We start from the raw sequence: 18656 nt of genomic DNA, 5'->3' as shown, positions 1-18656 counted from the left end.
GGCCCGAAAGCCTGAGGGAAGGCTGGCTGCTCTGAAGGACCCGGGATCAGAGTCGGCCGAGGGACCTGGCGTGTCCTCGCAACCCTGAGCTGCCCTGCACGTCGGTCACGCAGCCCCTTCAGGCGTCTTCCTCCAGGGTGTCCAAAATGCCCCTACCACCAGGATGCAGGTTTCGGCTCATCCTCCACGAGCTGGGAAGGTCTGGCTCGCCAACTCCAGTCAGGCAGTCCCTTTCAAGCTACCATGTCAGGGGTCAGCCTGGTGTCTCTGCCCCTGCAGGCCCAGACCTTCTGATGTTTTTCTAAAGAAGCGTGGTAAGTGTTGTATCCCCAGCCTGTCTCCACCCTACCACGGCCAAGGGTGCTGAGTGACGGGGGTGTTTTACCGAGGCCCTGGCAGCGGGGCTCCAGGGCAGTGACACTTTCATGGGGAGCAAGTTCCCCACCAAGAGCCAGACTCCCCGCCCCAAATGCAGCACAGGAGCTGGCGCCCTGCACCCACACAAAGCCCGACCCTGAAACTGGCGAGTTGCCGGCCCAACTAAGATGCTCCCGTGACAGGACAGGAGCATCACCTCCAAACTCACTGGGAGGACCTCAACTGAGGACCTGGATGTCTTAACAAAGTGCTGGGTCCCTGCTAAACCATCGCAGGGCGATGCCCGCAGCTTGGAAGGTGGAAGACAGGCAGGCTGCGAGGGACTTGCCAGTGTTTACGGGTCAGACCCCTCTCCTTTCCGGAGGTCTCAGAACCTGTGTCCTAAACATTGTTTCCTTGCCTTTTCCCATCAGCTTTACTTACTGCTGTTTATTTCCCAGTAGCACCAAATGGCTCACGTCTGGCCAGGACGCATTGCACACGTGTGAAAGTGTTCACAGATCTACCAGCATTTAAAATAGATCAATTTAGATTATTTTTACTGCTTTGAGTCAATCTAAACTTACAACCTAAAGCAGATAACTCTGGCCAAAAGATGTCTCTTTCCTCGAAGTCGATGTGACTGGGTTCCCGTGTGGGTTGCGTTTGGCCAGGAAACCTGTAGGAGAAGCAGGCAGCTAGCTCCAGAGGGCAAGCGCTACAGCGGTCACTCCACACATGCACCAGACCCCAAAGGCCGAGACCAGCACTGCCTTGCCTCCACCCCGGTACCCAGAACCGGCCCAGCCCCGGGGGAGCCCCTCACCCCTTCAAGTCCAACCAATCAATGATCATCGCTTCACAGTCGTGTAGCCGGTATCCAGGGCAGAAGGTAGAATGTCACCCCGACCCCGGAAAGAACCTGGGGCCTCCCTGCCTTAACAGCCAGCGCTGTTCTGACCTCGCTGGTTTCCCGCACGGGGGTGAGCGAGGGTGAGCGTCCTGTCGTGTGTCAGCACCGCTGGGCTCTTGTGCAAGCCTCTTAAGAACTGTTGTCTACTGCCCTGTTGGAATGCGGGCCTTTTCTTTCTGATTTGCAGAGGGCTTCTGCAGTTGGTTCATGTCTCTGATGGTTGCTTTTGCACTTGGCTGGTTGCCAGCGCCCACTTGTTTATCAGCCACTGATTCAGGTGCTGCCAGGGGCCTTCATGGACGTGGTTTGTTGTTGTTGTTGTTCAGTAGTTAAGTCATGTCCGACTCTTTGCAACCTTACGAGCTGCAGCGTGCCAGGCTTCCCTGTCCTTCACCATCTCCCAGAGTTTGCTCAAACATATGTCTGTTGAGTCCGTGATGCCATCCTTTTATATATATACACATGTGTGCATGCTAAGTCACTTCAGTTGTGTCCAACTCTTTACAACTCTATGGACTGTAGCCTGCCGGGCTCCTCTGTCCATGGGATTCTCCAGGCAAGAATACTGGAGTGGGTTGCCATGCTCTCCTCCAAGGGATCTTCCTGATCAAACCCACATCTCCTATGTCGCTTGCATTGGCAAGCAGGCTCTTTACCACTGGTGCCATCTGGGAAGCCCTATATATATATGTATATACACACACGCACACACACACACACACACATACATACATATGTATATGTTTTTTCTTAATTGGAGTGTTGCTTTACAATGTGCCGGTTTCTGCTGTACATTGAAGTAAATCAGCTTGTGAATCCCCTCCCTCTTGGACCTCCCTCCCACCCCCCCATCCCACCCCTCTAGGCCATCACAGAGCACTGAGCTGAGCTCCCTGTGCTCTACAGCAGCTCCCCACGAGCTGTCTTTATGTGTCTGTGTGCAAGTATGTATTTGTGCGCCTGTGTGCATCTGTGTGTGGCTTATATGTCCATGAGTGTACGGTGTGTGTCTGTGTTACATGTGTGTATGGTATATATGTGTGTCTGGCGGGGGGTGGGGGGAGGTGGGAGGTGGGGAATGCACATCTAATCCCCTACCGGTTCTGTTTCTGTTAGAACCCTCATCTGTACAATACCTTCCTCTATTGTCTACATGTTTGTTTGAAGGGGATGTTTCTTATTTTTATAGTCAGCACAAGTGGTAATTTTGAAAGCAGGGGTAACACTAGAAAGAGAGTCCACTCTTGCAGGCTTATGTTTCAGCGCATTTTCCCAGGGGCTGCAGCAGAGGCAGGGCTGTGGAGCCCGGGGCCCTGCCACACCCTCAGGGACCTCAGCATCACCAACTGCTCGAACTTGGCCTTCAGAACCCCCAGCCCGGGAGCCGCACCCGTGGAGAAGCATTGTGACTTCAAACCTATCGGTAGGCTGATGTCCTTCTTTCATCCAACACACACACTGCCGAGTGTGGAGAAAGGCAGTAACACTCGGGGTGAGAGCACCCTCTGCTTCGTGGGGCCGATTCCGTGGGGCCATGAACCGTGACAGCAGACAGACCAGCAGTGTCCTGGCGGGGGTGGGGCAGTTCTAGGAAGAAACCAAACCTGTGGGAGGGGACAGGACAGCAGGGGTTACCTTACATCACGTGACCGTCTTTGGGGAAGGAATCGTTGAACAGAGGACTCAGTGAGAGGACGGAGCGAACCATCCAAGGACCTGGGGAGAGGGCAGGATGGTCAGTGGGCACCGGCCACAGAGGGCTGCCGTTTTAACCAGGATGGGCCGAGCCAGGGAGGCAGGATGGAGGGGCAGGGGAGGTGGGGAGAGGGGACAGGACCCTTGGTGGGTGAAGGGGTGGGTGGCGGGGATGACATGGGAGGTCCTAGGGACTGGGGACCTGCTGGAGGAATGGTGGTAGGTGGTCTGGGGGTCAGTGGGCTTTGGCGCAAAGACTCAGGAGATGGTGCTGGTAAGAGGCTGAGGTTGACCATGGAAACAGGGACAGATGTGGTGGGGGAGGGGTGAAGTTGGGAAGTTACTGGTTAGCCATCGAGGATGAATTAGAGATGGAAGGGTCAGAGGAAAGCGGACCTGGGTGAAGGCTTGATTTTGGCCACAAAATCACAAGCTCAGAGCTGCCAGAGGTCACTTGACAGCAGAGGACACCGAGGGCCAAGGAGAGGCGCAGAGGACACCCGTCAGGTGTGCTGGCCCCTGTCCCTGCCCACCGTCCCCTGTAAATGCTGAATCCAGGTGACCTCCGGTCACTGAGTGCCCTGGACATGCCCTTGTCTCTATGGCAATCGTTCCGGCCACCGTGCCTCATGCCTCCACACCCAGGGGACCAGCCATGTTCCAGGGGTTCTGGTCACTGGTGGACAACCAGGGACTCCCCCACAGCTAAGGGGTTGGGGGGTAATGGGACCTGAAAGCCTGCAGGTCTGAGAGGCAAGACCTGTTTTGTTTTCTTCAGTTCTCTGTTAACAGAAGCCAGAAATCTTTGCTACCACTAGAGGGCGTCCCCGCGCTGAGTCACAGAGGGACCTGGGGAAGGATGGCCAGGGCCTGGGGTGGGGGTGGGGCTCATCTGCAGGGGCTCCCTGGGCCCCCAGCCAACCCCCGAGCTGCCCCCTGAGCTGCCCTCGCTGGCCGGGTTGTCAGAAGGTCCCTTTGTTTCCATGTCACACTTAATATGGTACAAGGAACCAAAGAGCCAGCGCCATGTGTCAGGTGGCCAGACTGGCAAGGGGATGGGCGGGCCTGGGGGCAGAGGGGAGGAGGGTGGACCCTGTGCAGCCAGGTGGGCTGATGGGGGGCCTAGGAGACCCCAACCTTTGTGAAGCTCAGCTCCACCTTGCAGTGGGGTGACGCTCCATCACATTCAGTCACCACCCATGCTCCCAACACTTGTGAGCCCTTATCTTCCCCTCCATTTAAAGAAGTAGCGGAGGGGCTGATGTCCAGACAGTCACCTGCTCAAGCTCCCTGAGCCCCTGAGCCAGGGTTAGCATCCACGTATCTGACCAAAGCTCACTGTCCATCTCTTCTTCTCCAGGGAGGCCAGAGAAACTCAGGCTTCCTTGTGATTTTGTTTTTGTTTTAATTTTTACTTTTCTATTTTCTAACACCAAAAACATTTTGTGCTGGGATATAGCCAATTAACAGTGTCGTGGTAGTTTCAGGTGAACAGCAAAGAGAATCAGCCACAGGCGTACATGTATCCGTTCTCCCCACACTCCCTTCCCAACCAGGCGGCACATAACATTCAGCAGAGTTCCATGCGCTAGGGATTTGGGGAAGGTCATGCACAAGCTGCTGTATTTAAAATAGATAACCAACAAAGAACTATTGTTTTTTCTTTTTTTAATACTTCTTACCAGGGAATTTTCATGCTTGCATGAAATTGACATAGTAAGTTCCACGCACCCATCCCCTGGCCTCAACAAGTATCACTGTGCATTTCCTCTCTGCCACTGCATTTCTATTTTCCTCTAATAATGTTACGTATCTTTAGGCAAATTTTAGAATCACATCCTTGAACACAAACACCTTCACTGCCTCCATCAGCGGCTTGCTCAGCTCTCTTCTATAGGAGCAAAGATCAGACACACTGGTCTCCACCATCTAGACAAGTCACTGCCACCCCGAGTGGCACCAGCCAGAGTGACAAGGATATGGCGCTGGTGGTGAACCCACCAGCCGATGCAGGAGATGCAAGAGACCTGGGTTCGATTCCTGAGTCAGAAAGATCCCCTGCAGGAGGGCAGGGAAACCCACTCCAGTATTCTTGCCTGGAGAATCCCATGGACAGAGGAGGAGACTGGCGGGCTACAGTCCATGAGGTTGCAAAGAGTCAGGCATAATTTAGTGACTGAGCACACAAGCACACACCCCAAGGATCAGAGCTGGGAGCCCTGGGGATGCAGGTCCTGCTTGAGACCTGACCCCGAGGGCAAGGAGCAAGCCACCCCCCACCCCCGTACCAAAGTGGTCTCACTTCTGCAGGTGATCACAACTGAAGCAAAACAGGAGGCTGACAACATGAGTTTTGAGTAACTTGGTCTTCCACTCACCTCCTCAGCTGCAGGATTTCACATATCCGATCGCCTGGTGTTGTAAAGGAAGAGAAATGAGTAAGAAACTCAAGTTACCACTAAGTTCATTTTTAGAAACTGCAGCATGAAATGAAAAATGAATGTCTCCAGAATACCAAGTAAGGGGAAATGATAAACGATGCCTCCAAATCACAGGAAATGCAAGGAAACCGTCCAAGTGCCCATGACTCAGAGATGCCCGGGGGCGGGATTTGATAGAACGGGGACCCGCTGGAGGGCTTCCGACTCAGTGACAAATTGATGGTATTAATGACACTCTCGAGGATAGGTCAGCTCTCGTCCAAAGCCAACACAGCGTGGAGCTCGGTACTTCTGGGGCCCTCGAATCAAGTGGGAACAAAAGCCCAGGCCTGTTCCCTGAGCCGGCACTCAAGCAGGGACCCCAAAGGGCTTTCAGGTGTGTGACCAGGGTTGTGCCAGGGGTTACTCAACCCCAAGAGCTTAGTCACCACCTCTCAGACACTGTCCTGTGTGTGGACGGTGCAAGCCAGAGCTGGACCATAACACTGAGTGCTCAGCTCAACGCCCTCAACAAGCCCACTCTTGGAGGCTCGCCCTCCCAGCCCTGAGGCTACATCACTGGGCTTGGTGATCCATCTGCTCCCCTGGAGTCCCTAAAAGTCATCCTATCTCTTTAGTCCCCTGCAGCAGTAATTTGAGTTTTCTACCAGATATTCTTGCCCCTTCTAAGCACCAGGAAAATCCTGGTGGCTCAGACGGCAGAGAATCTGCTTGCAATGCAGGAGACCTAGGTTCAGTTTCTGGGTCAGGAAGATCTCCTGGAGGAGGAAATGACAAAAACCCACTCTAGTATTCTGACCTGGAGAATCCCACGGCCAGATAGCCTGGTGGGCTACAGTCCACAGGGTCACAAAGTGTCGGACACGACTGAGCGACAGCACACGCTGCACTCACTTCCAAGCACACACAGCTGTTGCACCACCAGCTCCCTGCCTGTTCAGCCAACGTGTTGTGAGCGGGGTGACCTGTGTCCCTTCAGGCTGGAGAATTTAACTGCCCAGGTGTGACCCTCCAGAACACTTTTCCCTCTGCCATGGTGGCTGATGATGTTGAGATGTGGCTGCTTTGTGAACCTGGCTTAGATGTGAGCAGAGCCCTTGATGGCTCCAGGGGTCCCCACAGTGAAACCTACACAACCGAGGGGCTGGCGGGAGGGTCAAGAGAAGATCATCAGAAGAAGGAAGAGGGTCCTTCTTGGTGGGCTTGGTTGCTCATTTAGTAAAACTGCCACCTGTAACCCACGGAGGCAGATCTTCCACCTAAGGACACCATTGCTCTTGGGGACACAGCTGGAAACTCTGTTTTAGTGTATGGAGATCGGTCACTGTTGGATTCGTGCAAAGATGTTATATGGAAAGACAAGCTCAGAAAATAATCCTCTGGTTTATAAGCGGGTATGAACGAGACAGAGACTCAAACTCAGGAGCTCACAGGATTAGAAAGAAGCTTCTGGCCTCCCAGGTGGCACAGTGGTAAAGAACCCACCTGCCAATGCAGGAGACGTGGGTTCAGTCCCTGAGTGGGGAAGATCCCCTAGAGGAGGAAATGAAAACCCACTCCAGTATTCTTGCCTGGGAAACTCCATGGACAGAGGAGCCTGATGGGCTACAGTCTTTGGGGTCACAAAGAGTCAGACATGACTTAGTAACTGAACCATCACCACTGATTCTCAAACTCCAACAGCAAAGTGATGAAACCGAGAAATGCCTGGAGCAGCAGCCACAGGAACTTCAGCCACAACCGAGGATGAGATCAGGGTGAGGTCAGTGGATCAAGGCGACTCTTGGAGAGTCACTGCAGGTGGACATGTGGGAAGAGAGGAGGCCGTGTCTCCCAGGTCAGCTCACAGGCTTGGGGACCACAGCCATATCTCCTCATTGTGGAGGTAAGAGGACCATCCACCAAAGAAACTACAAACCGGGAAGAAAACAACCAGTGTCCACTGTCTGCTGTGGCTACATTGCGTGAAGTCCCTCTGAATCAGTGAAGTCCAAGCCATGGCTCCCAGCAAACACGGGATGCTGCAAGCCTCTGGTCACAACGATTTCATCAGTCAAAGAGCTTGTTTGAGCTTGTTTGGTGTGTGTTTCTGTGCAAAGACAGCTAATTCCATACATGTTGTTGATTCACTAACCCTGAGCTCCCGCCAGCAGCTCCAAAGCTCACTCCTGTAACCAAGCTCCTCTGACGCCCGCGCTTTCGCCAGAGGGCACAGCCCAGCCTCCTGCGTCTGGGACACGAGACAGCACTCCCACCGTGTGAAAGTGTGGAAGTGTTAGTTGCTCAGTCGTGTCTGACTCTTTGTGACCCCGTGGAATGTAGCCCACCAGACTCCTCTGTCCATGGGATTCTCCAGGCAAGAATGCTGGAGTGCGTAGCCATTCCCTTCTCCAGGGGATCTTCCCAACCCAGGGATCAAACCTGGGTCTCATGCATTGTGGGCAGATTCTATATTGTCTGAGCCACCAGGGAAGCCCACTGTGCTCGGGGCCATTTTTTTTTTTTCGGGGCCATTTAGAAAGCAAAATCACCAGCAAAAAATGTAGAAAAACTGGCACTAAATAGGCCAGGAAAGGAGGCTGGTTTGCCACACAGGCTGAAACAAGAAGGCGGAGTCATCCTTTTGCCCTCGGCTGGGGGCATGTCTGGGCACTCAGATTCTCTGCCCTTCCCTGCCCCCTCCCCGGTGCATGTCTGAGAAAGACGTCGTAAGTTCCTTGGGTGATGATTTGAGGTTACAAGTAAATTTTCTTGTGTAGATGAATTTAAAAACACAGAATTCACAAGTAACAAGGCACAGCAGTAGTTGGGGCTGTTTGAGAACTTGAACATATCCATTGGCCATGTTCTCATGGAGCAGACAGGCCGGGAGAAGAGCTGGAGGGTCACTCCCCAGTCCCGTTCAGACATGGCTGAAGAGAGGGACAGCAAAGGGAAGACCCCCGAAAGGCAGGGTCGTGGCCAGAGCTCGATGGACAGGGCCCTTCCTTCCCCACTGGGGCTCCAGGATGGCACAGATCCGTGGCTCCCGCCTGCCCACCCTCCTGCCCCTTTCTAGTGGGTACATGGATTGCTGTCATCCTACCCGGTTCCAACATTTTATAGTAAATGTGGGGGGATAATGTGTCTTCTCATCAGTCTCCAGTTCCTGACATGATGGGGACTCCTGGGCATCACCCCTGATGCAGAAACCCCACACACACATACCACCCAGAGAGCCAGAGAGCTTGGTCTAGGAATGACCAGGAAAGGGGTGTGGGGAGGGGAGGAGGGGTATTCCAAATGTGAGGAGGGCAAACCCAAGGGAGCAGGCGGACACGTTAGCATCAATACTGCTCAAAAGGACCTTGCTTCTCTCCAGTCTGGACGTGGTCGGTATCCAGGCAGATTCCAGGGAGCAGACCCTAAGATGGAGCTGAGCAGGTGGGACAATTGTTAGGAGGACGGCCGTGAAAAGGAGGGCTGGAAAAGGACATGGCAGAGGGAGGGAGGCGAGGAGCCGCCATGCAGACCAGACCACAGCCTTGGTCCCCGGGCACAGGTCTGAGCAAGAATCGCCCAAGGTCCCAGTGGGCCAGGCTTGTCCTCCTGGCTGGGCTGCCAGCTGCCCTCTCCGGGCTCCTTGCTGCCCAGAGAACCTCCTTCTCATGCCCATCTGCCCACCGATGCCTCCACTCACTTTTCCCCGTTCCCGCGTCTCAGGTCCCCTGCCCCCTGCCTTAGCTCTGCTCAGCTGGCCCATTCCTTCCCCATCCTCCATAAACTCCTCACCTGAGGCTGCTTCTCCGTCCACACAGAGCAGAGGACCAGGTGGGTTCAGAGCTCTACCATGGGGAGAATTTTCCCTCTTCACTCTCTTTATTTTTTATTTTTACTTTTTTCTGTTTTTTGGCCACATATGGCATGGGAGATCTTAGTTCCCTGACCAAGAATCAAACCCGTGACCCCTGCAATGGAAGTGCAGTGTCTTAAAAACTGGACCAGCAGGGAAGTCGCCTTCCTCATTCTTTGAAAGCAACCTGAGTGAGGCTGTAGGGTGGCAGCCGTGCCATCTGGGCTGGAGTAAACCCATCCCTGAACCAGGCAGGCCTTCCCCTCCTGCACGGGCCCACTGAGAGGGAACCTCCCTCCAGCCGAGGGTGTAAGCTGGGCCAGGTGGTGCTGGGTGACTTGCCGCCGGCAGGCCCTCTGCCCAGTTCTGCTGGTCTCAGATGCTCGCTTCCATCTGTGATGGGTGATTTCTGAGCCCCACAACCTTACGATTTGTGAGGGTGACAGAGCCCAGCTCACCCCGGATGAGTGACCAGATATCCCATCTCCGCCGGCCCTCTTAGCACATCAGCATTTTTGTCTCAAAGGCACAGGATCCTTTGCTGCAGATGGCGCATCCTTCCTCCAGAGTCTCGGGGACTGGCGCTGTGGCTCTGCCATGAGGGCTGGCCACAAAGGCCATTAGCATTGTCCCACTGGTGACCCCGCTAATGGCACACGGTGAGCCTGGTTGTATGTCTGGAGTCTCAGCACTGCTCGCTCTCAGCACAGCCCGGCTGCAGAGCCCTTTTCTGCTCTGGGCTGACTCACAGCTGGTGCAGTCTTCCCAGGGGTGAAACAGGCCACCTCCAGAGTCTACAGGGGCCTGCCAGACATTGTCTGGGGGCTGATACAAGATGCAGGAACTGGTGGGAGGTCCAGGTCAGTTCCTGGTTAGGGGCCCCTAACCAGGATTGGAATTGTATTGGGGCTTCCCTCTTGGCTCAGCTGTTAAGAATCCATCTGCCAATGCAGGAGACTCAGGTTCGATCCCCAGGAGGAATAAATGGCAACCCATTCCAATATTCTTGCCTGGAGAATCCCATGGACATAGGAGCTTGGTGGGCTCCAGTCCGTGGAGTTGCAAAGAGTCAAACAAGACTTAGCAACTAACCAACAGTAACAAGAATTGTATTGCTGTGGGGGTTCTGAGTCTTCATAGAGTTTCTCTTCCACCTGCTGGAGCTCAGGTACCTCCCCAAGACTCCCAGGGTGTGAACCTCTTCTTGTTGCTTCTCACCCAGGTAGCATGACGTCATCAATGTAGTAGAGCAGGGTGATGTCCTTTGGAATGTCCAGTCACCTGGATCTCTTGGGACATAGAGTGCATGAGGTGACAAGCACGTAGACCTCAGACTGTTTCCTCACCAGCAAAGAAAAGCCAACTTTGGGGGTAACCACATACCTGAGGCTGGGCTCATCTGTTTGGCAAAGAGCCACACCTGGAGGGAAGCTGCCATTGAGGCTGCTTCCTGGTCACTTCAGGATTCTCCTGCTTCTGCAGGGGCCAGATTGGCCAATCAAATGTAAGGTACGTGGAGCTGTGATGGAGCTCTCCACCCCTGCGTCCCTCAGATCCTTGGATGTAGAACTAATCCCAGCCCCACCCCCACCTGACATGGAAGAGTGGATTTTTTGTATGATTTGTCTTGACCAGGGTTGGGGGCATTTCCACCTGTCATGTCCCACTTGTTCCTACCCCACAGACTGAAGACCCAAAGCCAGATTGCATCGTTTGTCTCTCCTAATTATAATCTGGGGTCTGGGGACATGACCATAGCAGGTCAGGGTCCCAGTGTACCTACTGTAAGCCAGTCCTTGGCTACAAAGATCTGGAAGACCACTTGGCTGTATATACACCCACCTCAAGAGAGGGCTGCCATGAAGCTTGGGATCCTCAGGTGCCAACATAAACTCTTAACTTATGTCTGAAAGTAAAGATGAAAGTGTTAGTCGCTCGGCCATGTCTGACTCTTTGTGACATCACGGACTGGAGCCCACCAGGCTCCTCTGTCCATGGGATTCTCCAGGCAAGAACACTAGAGTGGGCAGCCATTCCCTTCTCCAGAGGCTCTTCCCAACTCAGGGATCGGACCTGACTCTTCTGCATTGCTTGTGTCTAGTGATCATTAAAATGTTTGGATCCTCCCACAGTGTACAACCACCCAAGGGAGTGGCTCAATTCATAACAAGCTCACATGTGGCACGTTCAGTTCTCCGGGGGACCCAGGCTTCTCAGGTCCAGAAGAGGACAAAGCATTGTGACTCTTGAATGGGGCAGCTGTTTTCGCCCTTCAGATGTCCATCCTTGCTTTCATTTCGTGATCTACATCCTTGTTGGATGCAGGTACATTTTGCTCCTGAGGATGCTACGCTGTATTAACCATGCAGCTCTGCAAGTTGCCACACTGACCTTTCTGTTCGCCGCAATGAGAAAGGAAATGCTGCAAAGAAATGCTGCAAAGGACAGCTGCAATGAGACACTGTCTGCGTGCATTCTGACTGGTCTGCACCCACACCCGCCCCTGTGGGTTTTATGTCTTTGTCTCTGTTGCTCTCGATGATTCTGGTTTCCATGGCCCCTCTTACAGTGAGTCTTGATGAGGCCGCCACTGACTTCTTCCTAAAGTGCTCATCTCATCAATGCATTTCATGTGCCTTTGGTCAACGGCAAGACCTGCAGGACTTCCCATCCAATAGAACCATCTCGTGGGTTTGGAGCTTACACGGTTTATCCATTCCAGCAAGCTATGTTACATCACCCACCAAGGTATCCCATTGTATTTGGAGACCTTTCTACTTATTTTCATTCCATCAATTTTTAAAATATGTTTAGGTATTATGTTACCTGATGCTGGGAAAGATTGAGGGCAGGAGGAGAAGAAGGAGACAGAGGATGAGATGGTTGGATGACATCATCGACTCAATGAACACAAGTTTGAGCAAACTCCAAGAGATGGTGAAAGACAGGGAAGCCTGACATGCTGCAATCCATGGGGTCACAAAGAGTCAGGCACGACTGAGTGACTGAGTGACAACAATTATGTTATTAAGTGCATATGAATTTAGAATTGTTATACCTTCCTGGTGAATCATGGCACCAAATGGCAATCCACTCCAGTATTCTTGCCTGGAGAATCCCATGGACAGAGGAGTCTGGCAGGCTACAGTCCGTGGGGACACAAAGCATCAGACATGACTGAGCAACTAACACACCTGGTGAATCAAAGTATCCCTCTTTGTCATTAATAAATGTGCTTCTCTCTAGAATCTCTCTTTTAAGCTTTTAAATATCTATTTTAAGCTTGAAGTCAATTTTGTTTGTTAGTATATGTACACTAGGTTTCTTTTTTGTGAGTATTTGCATGCCATGTTTTCTTTTTCCATTATTTTATTTTAAGCCATTTTTATCCTTTGTTATTTAGTCGCTAAGTCATGTCTGACTCTTTTGTGACGACATCAACTGTAGCCCGCCAGGCTCCTCCGTCCATGGGCTTTCCCAGGCAAGGATACTAAAGCAGGTTGCCATTTCCTTCTCCAGATGATCTTCCCAACCCAGGGATTGTTCCTAGGTTTCCAGGATTGGTAGGCAGATTCTTTACCATTGATCCAGCTGGGAAATACCTTTCCGATACCGTGGAATGCAACAAAGCTGTGTCTAGAGAAACATCTTGGGTCTTAAATGCTTTTCTTCAATGAAAAGAATTCTTAGCCAATTTTTTTTCAAATATTGCTCCTGCCAAGTCTTTTTTTTCCTTTTCCTTTTCAAACTCCTATAATTATTTATGAAATCTTCTCACAGTAACCTTTGTGTATTTATGCCCTATTTTGTATGTTCAGTCCATGCTTTTATTCTGGGTGTTTGCTTTGAACCTGTTTCAAATTCACTCTTTTTCTCATCAGCTAATCTCACATTCTGTTAAACTAATCCACTGAGTTTTCATGTCAATAATTGTATACTGTAGTCCTCAAATTTGTATGTGGATGTTTTCATTTGTGTTATGTCATTTTTTATAGTTTTCAATTCTCACTGATTTTAGCATTTTGCCTGGCTCATTCCAGGATCTAGAGTTCCTGAGGGTCTCTCTGATTTTATTGCCCTTTGTTTCTGCTGGTTCTTATTAACACTGTCCTTTCTCTCAGAGAGTTCAGTTGTTCTGGATGGTGGGCTAGACATCGCACCTGGGGAAAATATTTTGTAGAAATAACTGATGCTAATGTTTTTCTCCGAGAATTTTTTGTGACTGCCAGGCACCTGGCTGGCTATCTTAGCAAGCTGGAATCATTTTCATCTAATTGTATAAACTGAGATTCTCTGAGACATCGTAATGTCTGAAAACTGGATTGAAATTTTTATGAGGGTTTCTTTATTTTCAGTTCACTTTTTCCCTTGGGGGCTTCCCTGGTGGCTCAGATGGTGAAGAATCCATCTGCAATGTGGGAGACCTGGGTTGGGAAGAGCCCCGGGAGGAGGGCATGGCAACCCATTCCAATATTTTTGTCTAGAGAATTCCATGGGCAGAGGAGCTTGGTGGGCTACAGTTCACAGGATCGCATTTCCTTAGGCGCAACACTCTGGGGTCCTAACCCAAGGAAGAAGGCTTGCTAAGACCCCCAAACGTGGAGGCTCTTGAACTCCAGACATTGTCCCCTTTTGCTGTGGGATGGCAAAGGCACTTCCCTGCTGAGATGGCAAAGGCCTCTCAGCGGCCTCTTCAGTGATCAGCAAGGAACTGTTGCCCCAGATGCTGGGCTCATCTTTCCAAATTTTGACCTCTCTTTATTGGCCTTGTGGATCAGTATTCAAGAATACTTTTTTTCAGATATTTTGTTAAAATATATCTTGTCCTCAGAGGGAGGGTTGGTTCAAATTGCTTAGGTCACTGTTACTGGAAGCAGTATTTATGCTGTTCTCACCGTAAATTTAGCAATTCACTCTTTTGACACCAAGAGATCAAAGCTTCAAACTGGCTCACTTTGGCAGCCTGACTTCGTCATTCTATACTCTGAATACAAATGGGAAAAAAACACAGTCAAACTTTCTGCAAAGTTCAGAAGTCTGAGTACAAGCTGACCCAGAACCCTGAATAGGTTGCTTTTCAAAGCTTGCCTGCCGGTGGGTTGTCTAGAGGTCAGAGTGTGTGTTCCCACAAGGACAGCCCACCCACAAGAGCCCCATCGTGGGGATGAGCCACTGAGACCACGTGAATTCCGTGACACAGGCTCAGAGGTGGGGGTGGGAGGAAAATGACAGGAGGCAGAGACAGGACTCCATCCCTCTGCCGGACACGAGGAAGCCCCGGGAGAACACGTTTAATAGGCTCACTCTGCCTATGGCAGAGCTTCTCCACGTTCTGAGCACTCCACTTCCAAGCACCCTGTGCCTTCCCGGTCCCCAGAGCCCTGCGTCTTCCCAGGTGCCCAGTGCCCTGCGTCTTCCTGGGGCCCCAGTGCCCTGAGTGTCCCCAGGGCCCCAGTGCCCTGTGTCTCCCCGGGTCCCAAGTACCCTGTACCTTCCCTGGTCTCCAGTGTCCTGTGCCTTCCCAGGTGCCCAGTGCCCAGTACCTTCCTGGGTCCCCATCACCTTGTGCCTTCCTGGGGTCCCCTGCCTGCTGGAGAACCTCACCCAGCGTTGTCCCTCACACTCCTCCTCTGTGGGCCATGTCAGCTCATAGTTGACGGAGGGAGGACTCTGCTCAGACTAATTTCGTGTTTTTAAAGAGGCACCTGTTGGAACAGGCAGCTTTATCATTTCAGGGAGCAGAGGTAACAGAGTGGACAGAACACTTGCAGAGAAATTTGGTGAAGTAATCGGGGGGAGGGTACAACGGGAGAGACCATCTCCGAGGTGCCTCTGCTGTAACTAGTGTGTGTGTGTGTGTGCAGAGTTGCTTCACTCGTTACTCTTTGTGACTCCTGGACTGTAGCCCGCCAGGCTTCTCTGTCCATGGGATTCTCCAGGCAAGAGTACTGTAGTGAGTTGCCATGCCCTCCTCCAGAGGATCTTCCAGACAGGGATTGAACTTGCATCTCCTGCACTGCAGGCAGATTCTTTACTGCTGAGCCACTGGGGAAGCCCACTGTAACTATTTCATTCCCTTAATTAGGTCCTACTTCTCCAGCTCTTTCTCTCCCTCCTGTTCTGAATCCTAGGATCTCTCCAAGTTCCAAATCTCGGTATTTTTTCAGTGCCTCCCTGGCAGAATGGTGTCTGTGTTGTATCAAGGGAACGAGTGACAGGCGAGGGAGGGGAGAGGGCAGGGCCGGCCCGGAGGCTTCTAGACCTTCTTGTCCTACTAAACCAGGGCATCCATCAGGCTGGGATTATTTACAGTCACATTTTTTAGGTTTGTGTCTTGACTGAATCAAATTTGGTTTACATTCTACAGTGTTGTTGCTCTATTTTTTTGTTTGGTTTTTGCTTTTATTACCAGTTTAACAACAAATCAAAGTCAAGCTTCCATTCCTGGCAGGTCTCAGTTGCCTATGCTTTACTTTAATGGACAGTTGTGCTCAATTTTTCTAGAAACAGAAAACCTTCCTAGTTTTGTTGAAGCCTCAAAAGGAGCCCACGCTGTGAGCCGGTGGAAGGTCACTGGAGGACCTGAGAGTTTTACGGCCCTTGGTCTGCTGGCCAAGCTTGGTCCCACCCCACACATCAGCTTGGCCTTTCCCATTTACGGGTGAAGGAGTGAGGCGACCTGAAGGTCGTCCCTGCCGCTCACGGCCGCCCCAGGCCTCTACCGACGGCTGTATGACACTGTGCATTTCTCTGCAAACCCCGTTCTCACGGTCTATGGGGGTCTGATCAAACTGCCTGTGGTAGAAAACCACTTCACCAAGGGGCTGTTTTTGGACAACAAAACTTTGAAATTTTTTTTTCCCCAGACGGACCTCTCTGGGCTTCTCAGAGATGAAAGGACATTTGACACGCATGACCCGCTGCCGGTCTGGGCAGTTTACTCCCTGACGGTGTGGTTTTTGAATACAACCTGCCGAACTCCAGGGGAGAGGACAACGTCTTGTGAACAGAGGCCATATTCCCAGGGACTGTTCCTGCATTTCCTAATGGGCATGGCCTCAGAACTGGGCCTTATCTGAGGTCTGCCTGGCCAGCATGAGCTACAGGGTCCCACAAGGGGGCAGGCTCTGTAGGTACCCCGGGTCCGTATGTATCAGCCCCTCCATAGCAAAGCTTATCCCAGCACTGACCCATCCCTGAGGGTCACAGAACCTGAGACCTGAACCGAAGAGGATTTTAAGGGCTTCAGATACAGATGCTTAAATGATTTGCCCAGGATCCCAAGGATGCTGATTTGCCCAGGACCCCAAGCACTTCCCTCTACCCATTCCGGTCTCCCCTCCAGCCCCCACGGCCGCCTTGACGTCCCAAGGTGGCCCGGATCTCCCTCACGGACACACGCATACACACACTCCTGTGCGTGTACACTCAGTCCTTGGCCAAGTCCAGCTTTGCAGTGGTCAGTAAAGGTCTCTCTAGCTCCACCAACAGGTGTCCCTCTGACCGGGAACATCGTCTTGCTCCTCCCAGGTATGACATCTCAGTCAGCAGCGTAACAGGTGAAATCCTGAGTCACCACGCTCCATGAGTGCACAGGTGACATGGAAGATGTTTGTGAACAAGAAGCAGCAGAGCTCACCTGATGTTACAGTAACAGAGGGACCGAGATAAAACAAGCACGACTCAGAACAGTGACTGGGAGAAATAGATTTGCAGCCTTCCAAGCCGCATGCCAACATCTTTTTAAAAAAAAAGAAAAAAGATTTGGCTGCATCAGGTCCTCGTTGTGGCACGCAGGATCTTTAGTTACAGCATCTGGGATTTAGTTCCCTGACCAGGGATCGCACCCCGGCTCCCTGCATTAGGAGTGGAGTTTTAGCCACTAGACCATCGGAGAAGTCCCCCAACTTCCCCTTAATCCTCGAGTGTCTGGTAGGTAAAGGATGGGACACTTGGTAAGGCGGAAGGTATCTTTACAGGTCCCTCAGAGCCTGCGTATCTCAGTGGATTCCTCCTTCCTGCCCTAACCGTCTCTGTACAGCTTGTCTGCTGATCTGCAAAGCTTTTGACATTAACTCCATTGCAATCACTGGTAAGCTTTTGCCATAGTTGTTGGGGATTTTTTTCTAGGTATCCTAAAAATGTACCCGAGGGATACTCGTGGTGAGCGGTGACTGGCCTCTATGGGATGGGGCGGATGGTGGGTTGGGCTTCCAGCCCCAGGCTCCCTGGTGATCATAGGAAAGAGGGTCCTGGAAGAACAGGCTGGGTAGCAACAGACCAGTGGGCAGAGAAACGCATCGCCATGTGGTCAGGGATAACGGACCCTGACCACCGGGGCCTGTAGGGTTGCTGACACGCAAGCCTGTGTCTGACCCCCATCTGATCCCTTGGGGGCATCTCACATCCTCCTGTGTCCAGTTTAGTCAACAGACACGCACAGCAGACAGCCTGGAAAGAGTACAGTGACCTTGAGGATGGCTCTGGCTGACTCCACGGAGCCAGTGACCTATACCTGGGCACTGACGGGGAGAGAAGGGTATCCAGCTGTGCCGTCATGGCCCATGTCTGAAGGCAGCGGTGTCATAACAGACTCTCCCCAGGGAGCACACCATCCATGCTCCCCGCTGCAGGCTGCAGGGTCCCCGCCCCCTTCCACACCATTTTTCTAGCTTCTCCTAGATTCTGTGCATGTTGGTTATTCAGGGAGGGTTGGTTTCTACTGTTTCAAAGCAAGAATCCAGGCTGGTAGCCACCATCGCAACCCCAGGCATATCCCCCGATGGCACACAGCCTTTACAACCACAGTGCTCTTGCTGACGTCCTGAAGTGACTGGCTCTGTCTTTCTTTCCAGGCTGCAGCCCAACCAGAAGACCTTGGTCAGTACCTTTGATCCTGGAGTGCATTTATTAAAAAGATTTTTGTCACACGGGTGCCTTCTTGTGGGGGATTATCTTTCTCATCAGAAGAAGGGAAGCTGCCACTGTCTGTTAAAAGGTGAGGCTCAGACCGCCTCCCAAACTACTTTCTACCCGGAAACCATCACTCCGCTCGTGACCCACTGCAGTTCCCCACCCATTGTCTGGGGCTGAGGCTTGCATCTTCGCCATGGGCATTACCCCTTGAAAACCTTTCACGAAGGAGGCTTAAGGACTTGGTGGCTAATTTCGGTGGCTTTGACCCCTTGAGTGTCTCTGCAGGGTCCCTGAGCTGCCCACCCCTCCCGCAGGGACCCGGGCACCCTGTGCATCTGACAGCAGCCTCCTCGTGTGTTCAGTCCCCTCCTTGTCACGGTGGATCCATAAAAAGAAACACTTCAGGTTATTTTAAGTTGTTGCCTTCAAATGGCAAGACCACGTACCCAGACAGGACCTTGTGGAGAGCTCAGACGGGCACAGAAGCAGAAATCTTGAATAG

Source organism: Bos grunniens, chromosome 1, assembly GCF_055505025.1.
Source record: "Bos grunniens cultivar Pamir isolate PY7600 chromosome 1, Bosgru_T2T1.0, whole genome shotgun sequence".
Taxonomy (NCBI): Eukaryota; Metazoa; Chordata; class Mammalia; order Artiodactyla; family Bovidae; genus Bos; species Bos grunniens.
Note: the sequence above shows the minus strand (reverse complement) of the source record.